Below are 12,466 nucleotides of genomic sequence, written 5' to 3'. Positions count from 1 at the left end.
TCCTTGGTGGCGCAGTGGTTAACAATCCGCCTGCCTATGCAGGGGACACGGGTTCGAGCCCTGGTCTGGGAAGATCCCACATGCCAAGGAGCATCTAAGCCCTTGCGCCACAACTACTGAGCCTGCGCTCTAGAGCCCGCGAGCCACAACTACTGAGCCCACGTGCCTAGAGCCTGTGCTCCGCAACAGGAGAAGCCACCGCAATGAGAAGCCCACACACCGCAATGAAGAGTAGCCCCCGCTCGCCGCAACTAGAGAAAGCCCGCGCCCAGCAACGAAGACCCAACACAGCCAAAAATAAATAAATTAAATTAAATTAAAAAGAGTGATGAAGGAAAATCTTTCCAGTGGTCTCCATTTCAAGCATTCCTTTGGATTGTTGTCCACTTTGCCTGGACTGAAAGATGGCTAGAAGTATGGCTCTACATCTGCTCATGGACAGTTGCTAATGGCTTGGCTGGATCATCAGAGACTTGGAAAAAACAAGACTGGAAGATCGGGGGAGGGTGAGAGGGAGAGGCAAGAGGGAGGAGATATGGGGATATATGTGTATGTATAGCTGATTCACTTTGTTATAAAGCAGAAACTAACACACCATTGTAAAGTAATTATACTTCAATAAAAATGTTAAAAAAAAAATTGGTGAAGAGGTGATCTGGGGAGGAGACATGAGGATGGACCTCTCTGGATAGGCATAGACTGTGAAGAAAATTTACCATATGTGAATACCCACCCAAAGGCACCTACGCAGAGGAGGCTCACAAGAATCAGCTGGGCAAGGGACTTCCCCGGTGGTCCAGTGGTTAAGACTCTGTGCTTCCACTGCAGGGGGTGCAGGTTCGATCCCTGGCGGGGACCTAAGATCCCACATGCCATGCAACATGGCCAAAAAATTTAAAAATTAAATAAATCACTTGAGCAAGACAGTCCATCCTGTGCGTAGCAGTTCAGCCTCTTTAGCCATCCATCCAAGTGCTCGTTCAATGGGCCCATGTACAAAACAGCCAAGGAGGCAGGGACAGAGGCTATGAAGGGGCTCAACATCGTGGACTTTGCCTCACCAAGTCTGATTTGGCTGTCATCACTGTTGAGTAACAGCAGAGACTAATACTGAGCCCCTAATATGGTGTCATTTCCCAAGGGACCAACTAGTCACTTGGTGAAAAGTCAATTACATTAGCTCTCTTCCATTGTGGAAGGAGCAGCAATTTGCCCTCACTGGTTAGACATTTATTCTGGATATGGATTTGCCTTCACTGCCCGCAATGCTTCTGCCAGCACCACCATCCACAGATTTACAGTACGCCTTATGGACCTTCATGCTATCCCACAGAACATTTCTTTGATCAAGGGATTAATTTTACAGCAAAAGAAAATGAAATAATAGGCTTTGCCCATGGAATTCCCCCACTTGTGTCAAATGGAGGAAAGGAACAGAAAAAAATATATTTTTACAAAATAATAATAAAATTTTAAACTGAGCTGTTTACATGTTGCTGTTTTTACCTGTCTGTTCTCGTCCAAAAGTGGGACATTCCCAAGGAGAAGAGGAAGGTTCCACTTGTTTCCTTAAATCGCCAAAAGCCTCAGCCCAGAATTCAGCGCCCCCTACCCGCCGAATTCTTGCAACATTATTTCCCGGTTGGTGGATGCCAAGGCAAAAAGACATCCTTTTAATGGTTAGAGAGGATCAGTTGCTTAAATGATTTCATGTCAGTGTTGTATTTATGGTTTTACAATAAAATGACCTTTAGAAAAAAAATAAAAGACTTGTACAATGAAGGCAACAATAAATTGCTGAAAAAATTAAAGACACAAATAAATGGAAACACATTCCATGTTCATGGACTGGAAGACCTCATACTGTTAACATGTCAGTACTACACAAAACAATCTATAGATTCAATTCAATCCCTATGAAAATTTCAATGGCATTTTTTCAGAAATAGCAAAAAACATCCTAAAATTCATATGGAGTGTCAAGAGATCCCAAACAGCCGAAGCAACCTTGAAAAAGAACAAAGCTGGAAGGCACATTTCCTGATTTCAAAACTGCTGCAATGCTTTGGTGCCCAGAAGAGTGTAATGCTGGCATGAAGACAAACACAGACCAGCAAGCAGAACAGACCCACCCCATGTTTCTGTAGGTCAGAGTCTTCGCAGCCTTGGATTCGGCAGTGATTTCCTGGCACAGGCATCAAAAGAAAAACTGAACAATGGATTTCATGAAAAACTTTAAATTTTGGGCATCAAAACACATTATCAAGGGACTTCCCCGGTGGCGCAGTGGTGAAGAATCCGCCTGCCAGTGCAGGGGACACGGGTTCACGCCCTGGTCTGGGAAGATCCCACATGCCAAGGAGCAACTAAGCCCCTGCGCCACAACTACTGAGCCTGTGCTCTAGAGCCCGCGAGCCACAACTACTGAATCCCGCACGCCTAGAGCCTGTGCTCTGCAACAAGAGAAGCCACCGCAATGAGAAGCCTGCGCACCGCAATGAAGAGTAGCCCCCGCTCGCCGCAACTAGAGAAAGCCTGCGCGCAGCAACGATGACCCAACGCAGCCAAAATAAATAAATAAATTTATTTTTAAAAAAGACACTATCAAGAGAGTAAAAAGGCAACCCACAGAATGGGAAATAATATTTGCAAATCACATACCTCATGAGAGATTAACATCCAGAATTTAACGAGAATTCCTAAAATTTAACAACAAAAATACAACCTGATTAAAAAAATGGCCAAAGAATTTGAACAGACATTTCTCCAAAGAAGAAATACAAATAGTGAGCACATGAAAAGATGCTCAACATCACTAGTCTTTAGGGAAATGCAAATCAAAACTACAATGAGATATCACCTCACACCCATTAGAATGACTTCTATGGGGAAAAAAAAAAAAGACAATTACAAGCGGCCCTGAAGATGTGGAATAATTGGAGCACATGTGCGCTGCTGGCGTTGCTGAGGATGTACTGCTATGGAAAACAGGATTGTGAGCCCTAAAAACTTAAGCCTAGATTTACCATAGGGTCCAGCAAGTCCACTTCTGAGTATATATCCAAAAGAATTGAAAGCAGAAGAGAAGATTTGCACACCCATGTTCTTAGCAGCACTGTTCACAATAGCCAAAAGGTGGAATCAACCCGAGTGTCCACTGATGGATGAATGAATAAACAAAATGTGGTCTAACACACACATGTATATGTGTACATAATACAATGGAATGTCACTCAGCCTTAAAGAGAAAGAAAATTCTGACATAGGCTACAACATTATGATCCTTGAGGATGTCACTCCAAGTGAAATAAGACAGTCACAAAAAGACAAATACTGTTTGACTCCACTTCTTTGGGGTACTAGAGTAGTCAAATTCACAGAGACAGAAAGTGGGATGGTGGGTGCTATAGGCACAGGGAGGAGGGGGGATGGCAAACAGCAAGTTGTTTAATGGATCCAGAGGTTCCAGTTTACAAATGAGAAAGTTCTGGGGATTGGTTGCACAACAACATGAATACACTAAACACTACAAAACGGCACACTTAAAAATGGTTAAAATGGCAAAATTTGTGTTATGTGTACTTTATCACAATTTAAAAATCAACTATGGCCTCATGATGGGTTACAGAAACAATGCCCATGGCAGCCATGAAAATTTCCTTCCTTTCATGTTATGTGGCTGTGTATGCACATCGCTGATAGCGTCTTTCTCTCCTTCCGTTATTTTATAGAAGGATTGCAAGTGGTGGTGAACCTTCAAATTTAGTCTTTCGGTAACAGCATATTCATATGGGACTGGGCCTCAATTTATGGAGTCATTAACGCCGTCCAGAGATGGATATTGTAACTGTATCCCAGTGATGGATGCAATGACTCTTGGGACTTTGTGTCCCCCGTGGTCTGGGATGAGGGGGAGAGCATTTTCAATTTAGAGTAAATAGTTACATCTTGTTCAGTAGAAGCCTAAAGTTGTTTCTGTTGTTGTGTGCGCAGAAGTGTATGTATGGGTGCTTAGCAGTCAAAGAGGGGGACTGCTATTATTCTCTCTCCTTCAAACCCACGCGACTACACTCTGCTTTCTGATGCTAAGGCAGGGTCTCTGCAAACACATTTCTCCTTTGCCAACTAGCTGCCTGTTAGCATCTCACCAAAGTAGGTAATGGATGTCGATCGGAAAAGCTGGAGGAGGGAAAATGCACTCATTCTTCTCTGTTTGCCAGAGAAATGGTGCTTCACCGTGAGTGTAGCAGGTGATTTCAACAGCAGCAGTGGATTCCGGTTTGCAGTTTTCCCACATTTCTAGAACCAGCCTCACTGCGTTCCTCCTCTGGAATACCAGCACCAGCGCCCTGGTGCCCTCTCCTCAGAGATGATGGATCTCAGCTCTTTGAGGTCCCTCCATCCAGCTACTGAGGCATCAGCACAAATCAGGCATGGCCCTTCCTCAGAGGTCTGGCTCTCAGTTCCTACAGGATCCCTTCTCTAAGCTTCTAAATTTTAATAATCTCAGCCTCTTACCTTTGTTCCCTCAGCACTAGGCATGGTCACTGCTTCCTGAAATATCAGCTCTGAGATAAATTATTGTCGCCTTTTTGCTTTTTCAGTTTTCTGATACCTGGTGAATAATTCTTTACGTTGAATTCTCTCTGTTGAAATAAGTATTCTAGTTTCCTTCTTCTGAATTGACTGGTACATGTAGTAAAGCAGGTAGAAAAAAACGAGTACGTGGCATGTGTTGGCTGCTTCAGGCTAACTCTAGCAAAGTTATAAGAAAGAAAAACTGGAGGCATGAGTTAGCTAGACTGGAAGCAAACCAAGGAGAATAAAGATCTGACTTATTTACGCCACCATTGCCATGAAGGACTGCGGAGGCGCTGCCCGGATTCTCCTTCAACAGGCTTGTTGCCTCAGCTGCTGGGAGGGCTGTTGACTGACAGGCTTCAGCTGTCAATCAGGGACCACCTCAGCGTATAGAGCAGGCTTGCTCAATATCACACATCCAGTGACTGACCTGATGGGGGAGTATAAAGACCTAGGCATTCTTACCCAACTCAGAACACCTGAAGAGCCATTCTAGTTCGGAGACCCCTGTGGGGTTGGCTGGGGCCACTATCACGGTTGCATTGCTCAACTTCTCCCTCTGCCCTCCTACCTCCCTTCCCTTCCTTCCATAGGTGTCCTTCCCAAAAGCATCTCTTAATGAGCATCCTGCATGCTAAACTCATCTTAGAATCTCTTCTGAGAATGTATCGACTTTTTCTTTTGTGAATTTTGGAGTAAACCAAAGATAGATAGAGAAGGAACTGGAGAAAGAACTGGAGCTAGAGAGAGGGCATAAATAAACAATACTAGGAACAAAGCAGAGAATGTAACCAGAGATGCTACGGTTACTCAAAATCTTGTAAGAGGTTGTTATGAACAATTTTATGCCAATACATCTGAAAAGACATAGGATGTATAGATTCCTGGAAAAATACAAACTAGGAAACTAAATTAAGAAGAAAATGTAAAACCTGTAACAATGAAATACATTAGAAATCTTTTCAAAATAATGGATTTACAAGCAATACCTGCCAAATATTGAAAGAAAAGATCATTTCAATCTCACACAGAACCTACAGAGACTAGAAAAAGAGGGAGTAGTCCCCCACTACATTTTTGTGTATGTTAACATAATATTGATACCAAATGCAAACAAGGGCAGTATAAGAAAACTATAGGCAAGTCTCATTCGTAAACACAGACACAAAAATATGAAGCAAAATCTTAGGAAAACCGACTTATCAAATGTATCAAATTTATAGCAAATAACAGCCAGCTGGAGTTTATCTCAGGAATGCAATGTTGGTTTAACATTATAAAACGGATTAGTAATCATCCATGTTTGATAAGCTTAAAGTTGTCATCTAAATCAAGCCTAGCGAGGATGAGGCTCCTCTCGTGTAGTTCCTTAGGTAAACAGCTGCTCAAATATAATTTTTCTTGGCCTGTAGATCCATGCAACTAAGAGAAAGGTAATCCACCTCTCCCCTGTCACACATACCCCGCGTATACAATGGTGCAACTGGCATAGGAGAGCTGCTGTAGACAATCCTGTTCAAAAAGGGGGGGCAAAAGAGTCACCAGGGCTTCCCTGGTGGCACAGTGGTTGAGAGTCCTCCTGCCAATGCAGGGGACACGGGTTCGTGCCCTGGTCTGGGAAGATCCCACATGCCGCGGAGCGGCTGGGCCCGTGAGCCATGGCCGCTGAGCCTGCGCGTCCGGATCCTGTGCTCCGCAACGGAAGAGGCCACAACAGTGAGAGGCCCGCGTACCGCAAAAAATAAATAAAAGAGTCACCAGTCCATAGCAATTCTGAAACCCAGCCAAGAAATTCCTTGGTTTGGTCTCAATCCTGGAAATAATCTTCCATTGCTTCGGGCTTTTTCCTCTGAGCTCTTTATTCTACCCTCTGAGTCATCCTTTTATTTATTTTTTAATTATTATGTTTTTTAAATGAAAGATAGCACATGTTTGAAACCAAGTAGTTTTCTCAGCCTGCTTACTTCCAGTAAAATTTTGGGTGACCGGGGATGGGGAGGGGTGATTCCAAAATCTCCATTCATTTTGAACTGGCTCTGTGTCTTTTAGTCCAAGCTGGTAGTGCTTTTGCTGATACAATTCTTTCAAAAACTTTGTGGATCACCTATGATTTGAGGCTAACTCCATTAGAGAAAAGATAAACCCACAAAAGTCTTTGAGATAAGCCCTGCTCCACCTTGGGCCCCTACTGACTGGTCTGAGGAGCCATACCTAGGCCCTATTGTCTGACTGGGAGGATTTGTGGGCTCACCTCAGTCTTCTCAAGAGACCCATTGTGTGGCTGAACAGTACTCTGAGGTATCAACTTTGAGCTTTCTGAGGTCTTAGTAAAAGCTTTTACAGTCACACCCTTGGCTTCATTTTTAGACCAATTCTTCTGGATTTGAAATCCACTTGGAAGTCATTTCTTAATTTTAGCCCCTTTTGCCATTTGGAGAAACTGGTAATTCTCAAAACCATCAAGTACTTGTTCCTTTTTGTTTACCAGTTCTCTCAATTTCTTTCTTTCTTATTTCTTTCTTCTCACATTTTACGATAAGCAGCAAGAAGAAACCAGACAGCAACTTCTGCACTTTGCTTGGAAATCTACCAGCTAGATCATGAATTTCAGTGGGCACCTTTTGGGAAATTCCATGGTGGTTGAGTGGTTAGGACACAGCGCTTTCACTGCTGGGGCCCGGTCAGGGAACTAAGATCCTGCAAGCCACTTGGCACAGCCAGAAAACAAGCAAACAAACAAACAAACAAACAAACAAGGGACTTACCTGGTGGCACAGTGGTTAAGAATCCGCCTGCCAATGCAGGGGACACGGGTTTGAGCCCTGGTCCAGGAAGATCCCACATGCCGTGGAGCAACTAAGCCTGTGGGCCACAATTATTGAGCCTGCGCTCTAGAGCCCACAACTACTGAGCCATGTGCCACAACTACTGAGCCACAACTACTGAGCCCATGTGCCACAGCTACTGAAGCCTGTGTCCCTAGAGCCCATGCTCCACAACAAGAGAAGCCACCACAATGGAAAGCCCGCTCACCACAACGAAGAGTAGCCCCCGCTCACCACAACTAGAGAAAGCCCGCGCACAGCAACAAAGACCCAACGCAGCCAAAGATAAAAAATAAATAAGTAAATAATAAATAAATAAAGCCCTATTTAAAAAAACAAAAACAATGGGCACCTTTGGGGCTCTCCATTTAACTACAGAATTGGCACACAGCTGCTAAGCTTTCTGCCATTGCATAACAGGAAGACCTGTTGTTCACCTCCTTTTGAACCCTCACTGACAGCATCCTCAAAGTCCAGCTTTCCACTGATGGTCTGTCCACGGTTATTTAGCATTTATCTAACAGTCCTCAGAATCCTTCTGGCCTCTGCCCACAGCCTGGTTCCAAAGCCAGTCCTGCACTTTTAGGTATTTGTGTGACAGCACCCCATTTCCAGTTACCAAAAAGCTGTATTAGTTCTCTGTTGCTGCATAACAAATTACCTTAAAACGTAGTGGTGTACAAAAATGAACATTTATCATCTCAGTTTCTGTGGCTCAGCTGCATCCTCTGCTCAAGGTCTCCCACAGGCCGCAGCAAAGTGTCAGCTGGAGTGGCTGTCATCTCAAGGCTCAACTGGGAAAACATCCCCCTCCCGAGCTCCCTCATGAGGCTGTTGGTGGGTGTCAGATCCTCTCTGGCTGCAGGCTGGAGACATCAGTTCCTTGCTACAAGGCGCTCTCCACTGAGCTAGTCACAACGGGCCAGCTTGCTTTTCCCTGAACAAGGGCTCTGAGAAAGAGACAGAGTGGGTGAGCAAGATAGAAATCAGTGTTTCTGTAACATAATCTTTTTTTTTTTTAGAGTTTTTTAAAACTTTGCCTATCATATTTAATATTTCCAAGACTAAAAATTATAGAATTCTTCACAAATTTGCATGTCATCCTTGTGCAGGGGTGGAACATAACCTTGGAAATGACACCCCGTCACTCTTGTTATGTTATATTCCTTAGAAGAGAGTCACTAGGTCCTGCCCAGACTCAAGGGGAGGGAACCACACAAAGGCATGAGTACCAGGAGGTGGGGATCACTGGGGGTGTCTCAGAGGCCAAGAACCAAGAAGAAAAGGACAGATCACACAAGTTTAAAAGCGGGCAAAAAGAGCGGGCATTTCACAGAAGAGGAACTCAAATGTCATTTAAAAACCTCCAGGGGCTTCCCTGGTGGTGCAGTGGTTAAGAATCTGCCTGCCAATGCAGGGGACACAGGTTTGAGCCCTGGTCCGTGAAGATCCCACATGCCACGGAGCAACTAAGCCCGTGTGTCACAACTACTGAGCCCGCGCACCTAGAGCCCATGCTCCGCAACAAGAGAAGCCACCACAGTGAGAAGCCTGCGCACCGCCTGCTCGCCGCAACTAGAGAAAGCCCGCGCGCAGCAACGAAGACCCAACGCAACCAAAAATAAATAAATAAATATTTTAAAAAAGAAATCAAAATAAATAAACAAAAACAAAAACCTCCAAAAGAACTCTCAGCGTCACCAGTTCCCTGGCGGTCCAGTGGTTGGGACTTGGCGCTTTCACTGCCATGGCCTGGGTTCGATCCCTGGTCAGGGAACTGAGATCCCGCAAGGCACGTGGCAAGGCCAAAAAAAAAATTCTCAGCATCACCAGCAATCTGAATAGTGCAAACTGAACCATAACACACTGGCAAGAAAAAGATCTGTCCGTGCCCTGAGTTGCAGGGCATTTGGAGAATCAGAAGCAGTCACCCTGCTTGTGGGCAAGTGAATGTTCCTCACTCTTTGGAAACCAGTTTCACATTCCCCAGGGCTAAACAAAGGGCTTGTGATTTGAACACCACTTTTGAGCTATCAGGTTGGCTGCCACAGTTTCACGGGTCCCTCCACCTGGGCACAGTGCTTCCGGGTAACATGGTACCCTGACAAGTGGTCATATCGGCCACTAGCAAATTCACCGTAGAGTTATTTAGGTCTCAGTTGAGGCCAGAGGGACTGCAGGAAACTTGTAAATAACATGCATAAGTTAGAAATTAGAAATGCAGGAAGAGAAAGAAAATTAGTGTCTGGGTCTTTAATTTTCTGTGTGTGTTTGTGTGTGTGTGAGCATATTACACCCAGAAAGCTGCTTCATACATATTCCTGAGGTCACAGGAGCTGATCACGTGAGGCTGATCATTCCTGTGTTGACCGGTCAGTCAGGAACACCCCTGGGCTCTAAGCCGACACTTGGATCTGAGTGGTAGTCTGAGATGATTCTAGTAATTTAAAGGAAGAAATGGCTATTTGTGTATTTTTTCCTGGATCAGGCCTGATATCCAGAGGGCCTGGGATCCAGGGACACAGAACCTCCCCGGAGGCCTCAGCATAGGCAGGTAGAGTCAGAAAGGCAGGGCAGGCAGGGCGGAGGGGAGTCGCCAGCTGGCAGTCCTGGGGCCCCAGCTCTCAGGGCTGGGAAGGGGCTGCTGTTCACCCGCCCACCCCAGCCCCACCCCCTGCTTTCTCTGCACCGCCCACACCCAGTCAGGGAACAGCCTTGGCTCTATAAGCTCTGCTTCTGCAGGAGGAGGGGGCAGCTTTGGACAAAGCTGAGGCCAGGAGATGCTTCCTGCCTGCCTACCACCCCACCGGCCCCTCCTCTCCCCCCTGTGTTTGAACCGTCCCCTTGGAGAGATGATGGTTCCGGAAAAGGGTGTGAGGTAATGCTGCCAGGAGGAGTGACCCCAGGAGACAGAGGGTCAGAGAGTAGTGACTTAGCTGGGTTTCAAGGCTTCAAAAGTAAGCACCCCAACTGCCCCGGCCCCCAACATCCAGGGGAAAGAGCAAGGGATAAAAGACAGGGGAGGTCCCAGCCTAGCCCTCTCCTGTGGGGCGAACTGGCTCTCAGGCACTGTTAGGTTCTAAAATATATTTTTTGTGTTAAAATCCATTCTTCTAGTCAAACATCACATACAATATAAATAAAACTCCCAGAGCCTTGTATAACCATCACTTTATAGATAACTTTCCTTTAACAAAATTATTTCAGATCACAGGCACGGAGCTTTCTTGTTTATTATTTTTAGAAGTTTGCTCAAATGGCTAAGTTAGGTTCCTAAATGTGAAAATTTTGTTGCAACGGCTGAGGTAAAATTGTTAACTTGTGCAAATAAACACAAGCAACTAATATCAAAGGCCAGTTTTTAAAATTATAAAACAATAATATTTTTAAACCAGTACAAGAAAAGTCTCTTCTATCGTTACGTGAAAACTATACAAAAAGATTCTTCACGTTTTGGTTTTACTTCAGCACCCCTGTCACTGTTAAACTAGGCAGGTATTCAGACAACATATCTGACTCTGGCAAGTGACAAGGAAAATAACACTAGCTGCAGAAAGCACTTCTGCAAAAACACAAAACGATGTGGTGCCATTTTCACCCTAGCGACTAACTTGTCCGGGAAAATAACTGAAAAGCAAACATATGGTGTATGGAAACTTTAGGAAGTGTAGCTTTAGGTTCTAGAAAGACAAATATTAAAAACTATCAACTTCTAGAGTCATTTTATTTTCACTTAATTTACAGATGCAGAAATCGACTAGATGTCAATTACAAAACTGAAGGCAGAGCTGAACTGTCTTTGCCTGAGTACACAGTTGATTTTTCCCCTCCCAGGGTATACAGTATCCCTTTCAAACCAATGCTATGTATGTCATAACTATATTTAGAAATACGCAGAGAGGAAAATATTACTGCTGCAATTCAAGGCTGTAAATGAAAGGGGAACACATGAAAACCTCAGGGATTGGAAAGCTTCGATTCAGGTCATGTTCCTCAATCAATGTCAAACGTCAGATGACATTTGAAGGTGTTAATTATGACCAAAAAGAAGAAGAAAAAAAAAAGAATCCTGCAACAAATGCCACTCGAAGAAAAGGGTAATACTCTCTCCATACAAGAAAAAAAATCAATTTTTAATTTCTTCTTCCAGCACTGTCAGAGGTTAACAGAGTTTTCGACAAAATATTTAAGAAGCTCTGGACAGTCTGAAGCACCGATCTGAGTCAATATATAGAAGCAACCACTTGTTTACAGCTGGATAACTTTCTTCAAAAAGGCAGAAGAGTAAAGTGAGCTTCAGAAATCAAGAAAAGCGAGGAAAACAGGAATCATGAACCGTTTGCACGTCAGCCGATGAACCTTTCCGATGGCCACGTCTCCTGCGCGTTGGTGGGGACGGCCGGAACCTCTTCCTCGGGCGGGGCCAGGGCCTCCATCTCGCGCACCACCTGCGTGAACACCTGGTCCACCAAGAGTTTGCTCTTGGCCGTGACCTCCAGGAACGGGCACCGCCACTCGCGGGCCAGCGCGCGGCCCCGCGCCGTCAGCACCTGGCGCTGGGCGTCCAGGTCGGCCTTGGTGCCCACGAGCACCAGCGGCACGGCCTTGGGCCCCCGCAGCCGGCCCATGCGCTCCCGCAGCGGCCGCACTGCCTCGAACGAGGCCTCGCTGCACACGCTGTAGAGCACCACGAAGCCGTCGCTGTTCTTGATGTACAGGTCCTTGAGGGTGACCAGGTGCTCTGCGCCCACCGTGTCCACGATCTCCAGCAGGGCGGGCGCCGCGTTCACCTCGATCACCTTGCTGAAGAGCTCCTCCACCGACGGCTCACACTGCTCGGGGAAGCTGCCGCAGGCGAACTGCGTGGCGAGCGCCGTCTTGCCCACGGCCACGCTGCCGAGCAGCACCACCCGGTAGCCCTTGGCGGGTCGCGGCCCCAGGCCCGCCATGGCCCAGGCGCGGCTGGCTGGACGCGCAGCCTGAGGAATGGCGCGCGGAGGCTGGGGCCTGGCCGCCGGGGCCGTGGGGGCGTGGGGGCAGGGGCGGGGGGGGGGGAGCAG

General features: G+C 46.0%; 1 pseudogene; it reads right to left on the bottom strand.

Annotated features, from left to right (window-relative positions):
* Positions 1 to 11,752: 11,752 nt before the first annotated feature.
* Positions 11,753 to 12,355, bottom strand: LOC103083128 (ras-related protein Rap-2a pseudogene; annotated as a pseudogene).
* Positions 12,356 to 12,466: the final 111 nt, after the last annotated feature.

This window comes from Lipotes vexillifer, unplaced genomic scaffold (assembly GCF_000442215.2).
Source record: "Lipotes vexillifer unplaced genomic scaffold, Lipotes_vexillifer_v1.1 scaffold584, whole genome shotgun sequence".
NCBI classification, from domain to species: Eukaryota; Metazoa; Chordata; class Mammalia; order Artiodactyla; family Lipotidae; genus Lipotes; species Lipotes vexillifer.
The sequence above is the reverse complement of the archived record's forward strand: the minus strand, read 5'-3'. Positions and strand labels throughout refer to the sequence as shown.